Genomic DNA, 4,069 nt, shown 5'->3' with positions numbered 1-4,069 from the left:
AAAATCCCCTCTCCAGGCAGGTACAGTCCATTAACACCAAATTTTCTCTGTAATTTCCCAAACATTAAAAAATAGGCCCATTCTGAACCCCGCCCCTGGGGTTTGCAATTTCAGCTTCCTTTAGGATCCCGGGAGATGTCACCCATACATATTTCTGTAACTTGCTAACTCTTAATGCATCAGAAATAGATGTATTGTGGTAATGAGTTCCACAGGTGACACATTGTGTACAAGTTTTAATTAAAAGTTAAATAAGACATTTGTTTACAGGCAACAGTATTGGTTGCTCACTCTGTACATTGCATTTATTGGACAGCAATAAGAAAAAACAGAACATTTGGCACGAGAATGCCAATTTTTTTTTATTATTATTATTATTTTTGGACACATGAACACAAAATATCCCTGCAGCCTGAAAAAAAAAAAAAAATACATTGCAATTGTACACAACCAGCATCTTATCTCGACACAGGGCTGTGAGCCCCAGGACAGTTTAGAAAGTACCTCGTATTGCTAGAGACATACATCCAGCCCAAAGTTAATAAAATACCATTTGAAACATTACAAGTCTAACAATATAGAAACCAAAAAATTACATCAGAAGTCAAACTGAACAAATGCAAACATTTTACATTGAAGTTGCAGCCTCTAGACATAGAAATATGAAAATGTCAATAGCAAGGTCTAAGAAAATCTGTAAGTGATATTTAGACCTTTCCTCGAGTGCACATGGAAAGAGCCTCGCAGTGGATCAGGATCGGGATGGATCCAATGCCCTCCGGCCCTGCCTTCTGAAAATGAAAGCAGTCACTCCCTCGCTATTGAGCAAGAAAACTCCTACAGCACATCCACAAAGGGGTTGGGGGTCAGGGCTGTCAGACACCGGCTCTGAACGAGGGCTCGTCCCCATCCGAAGGGCCGAGCAAGGGTGGACACGGGACATCCCGTCCACCGACCTCTGCGCCCTTTGGATGTAGCTCCGGGCACGACCCTGGGTAACTCACAGGAATACAAGAGCCAGACTGGTGGAGAGAGGCTAACTAGGGATTGCCAGAGCTTGTTCGGAACTCAGCAGGGACAAAGCAAGCAGAACCGGGTGGAAAACAGGATTTCTGCCCCCTCCCCCCCCCTTTTTAAATATATATATTTTTTTTATATATATCAACCACCCCCTTCCCCAACTCTTTGAACTTTGCTACATTTAAAATCTTCCACACCACAGAGCTAAACAGTGGCCAACAGGCTTTATTTATAAAAAAACCCCAAAAAACAAAAATCAAAACACCCTAAAACTACAGCTACAGAATGCACATCTTCCCATTGATTGACACATGCAGAACGAGTCACTCAGGCCCACAGGGCTCACCCAGGTCCTCAAGTCCTCCAGACTTGGGCTCAGACCTGCCTAGGGCAGCACTGCTGCAACTTGGATCCTGAACTTCAGTGCTTTCCCCCCAAAACTCCAGCCCTGTGCCCGGGGTGGGCTCACACCAGCCCTGCACAGGTGCTGGCCCAGGGCTCGCCAGGGGCTGATGCTCCACCTGGTCTGAGGTCAAATATCCAGTCACAGGCAAACCAAGGAGAGGCTCTCCCTTCCCTCAGTCTCAACCAGGAGTGCTTGGCACTGGACAACTAATTGGTGATAAAGTTCACTTTTTATGCACCCTTGTTAAACCAGCCCCATTCCTAGTGCACAAACTCAAATCAGGGATCTTGGATCCTACCACCTCCAACAGGTGCTCAGGTGCTTTTCAAGGTGCCAAAGTTCTCTGTGTGTGTTGGGTCAGTCAGAGTTCACTCTAAAAAGGGTTTTTGTGTCTTCTCCCTGAACGAGTACTGAGAAAAGCAGCGGTCAGTCTCCCACCCACATGTCCTGATTTTATTACACAAGTGAGGTATTCTTTAAAAAAAAAGTTAAAAAACTAAAAAGAATCTTTTTGTTTTTTCAATCTAAACCTGTCCTGGCACGTGCAGGGGCAGGGTTCACTTCAGTCCCATTTTCAAAAGAAATGAAAAGAGGTTAAACTTAATTTATGAGACGAACTACTGGCAAGGAGGTTATAAAACTGTTTGAAGATGTTCAGTGTACTCTGGTACAACTGAAAACAACAGCATTTAGAAATGTAAACTTTCATTTATTTACAAGCTTAAAGACTGAAGGAAACAGCATTTCCTATTGCTGAAATTTGGAGGGGGCTGGTTCCTAAGCTTTGGGACAGCAGACAACTTAGCAGCAAACCCCACACAAGTATCAGAGACCACAGTGCAATCCTTGGGCTTCTCAAACTCCTCCTCAGTTTAGGAATAAGATTTAATCTGCACTAACTCAGGTATACAATAAGGAATCTAGTCTTAAATTACTACGTTCATGGATTACAGGAATACCAGGGAAACCAGGTCCCTGTTCTGGATTGCAGGTTGCAGCTGAAAAAAGCCAAGCAGATTAAAAACCCTAATTTCTAGGCTGGGACAGAATCAGCATTTGAGACTCACACGGGTTCAACATGCTGTAAATGCAGTTGTGTGGGCAACCCAGATTCCCAGGAAAAAAAACAGTTCAAAATGCTGGTACAAGTCCTCAGGTTGCCTGTCACACAATACATTTTGACTGTACACATTGGCCTTTCCTACACGGAACACCCAGTTTCCAAGCTTATAAAAAATGTTGTAGACAGGACACCAACAGTGAATATAAAACAGTTAAAAATAATTCTTAAAAAAAGCATGGAAATGCGTCTTTTCTAATTTGTTTCAGAAACTGCCAAATTGTGTGTTCAGAAAACGACACGAGAATGTTGGTTAAACTCATGCACAATCCTCAGCTAGAAAATTACACTGTTGGGGGGGCTTAAAAAACAAAGATTTATTGCCAAAGTTAAACCTTCTATGAGAAAAAAGTTTTAAAATCACTTAGATTTATCAAACCACACAGCAGCATAAAGTGGGCACTTTTGTAAAAGTTTGCAAAATACCTAAAAGCTAAATTTTTTTTTTGTTTTATCATTTTTAGAGGGGGGAAATGATGGTTCAGTACTTGTTACGATACCATGGCAGTATTATTTATAACCATTATCATTAAAATCTACTGACAGGCATCACTATTAGTTATATTACACATTCACAGAACAAGAACCACCTATTAACTCGCAGTATAGTGCAATTGCTTTGCAGCCCAAGACTGCAGAGATTAAAAAGATAATTAGTAAAACTGACAAAAAACTGCAATACCTGTGAAAGTTATGTTTGTTAAAAGGCATTTTACAGTAGTGAAGTCTAAAATCTCCATTAAAAAATCTATGGCCCCACACGACAGAAGGATTACAGAGAGCTGGATAAAACATTTTGCCATCACGTCATACTCACGAAGCAGGGCACGGAGACAGGGCAGCAGTCACTGTCAGCTCATGGGATGAGGAGAACTGAAAAACCACAGCTAGCAAAAGATTCGATAGAAACCTTTCGTGCCAAGTCCTTGAAAAATTTCAGGATGATCGGCCTTTGCGCTTTGAGGTAAAAATTCGGTCCAATGCATCAGAAAAGACAAGTCTATGGATTTCTAGTACAGAAAACAATGAAACAAATGGCTCAATTGTGTTGGTGCATCAGACGTTGCAGTGAAGAACAGATTCAGTGCGACTGTCCGGAGCTGCTGGTAGTGGGCAGTCCGAAATCCCCCGGCCCTGGATAGAGCAGGAGGCTTCCAAACACTTCAGGACTGCATGGGTTGTTGTTTTGCCTCATCTTCCCAGGTGCTCTCAAGCGAAATACATGGTGTGCTGGGTGTCGTGGTGGATCTGCACGGCCTTGGCCAGCGCCTGCGGATCACGGCCGTTGCTCTGCCCCGACACGTGGCTGCCCTCAGCGCTGTGAGCAGACACACACCCGTGAACAACTGGGACAAGCGGCACAGCTCAGCTTCACTACCTGCCTACCAGGAGGACAAGGCCATTCCTTACCTGTCATGATCCTTGTCCACAAGATGGTACCTGGCCCGAAAGGCCACCAGCCTGGCGTAGTAGGCGGGCGCGGGGATGGAGACAGAGCGGGAGCAGCGCACGTACGCGTGGCT

The 4,069-nt window shown here is 43.9% G+C and overlaps 1 protein-coding gene across 2 annotated transcripts in view; it reads right to left on the bottom strand.

Moving 5' to 3' along the window:
* Positions 1-4,069, bottom strand: part of LOC103616865 (protein argonaute-3) — a 73,630-nt gene that overhangs the window by 61,095 nt on the left and 8,466 nt on the right. The window lies entirely within an intron of this gene.

Source organism: Corvus brachyrhynchos, unplaced genomic scaffold (assembly GCF_000691975.1).
Source record: "Corvus brachyrhynchos isolate BGI_N302 unplaced genomic scaffold, ASM69197v1 scaffold65, whole genome shotgun sequence".
Lineage (NCBI taxonomy): Eukaryota > Metazoa > Chordata > Aves > Passeriformes > Corvidae > Corvus > Corvus brachyrhynchos.
This window is presented reverse-complemented; position numbering and strand designations above follow the sequence as displayed.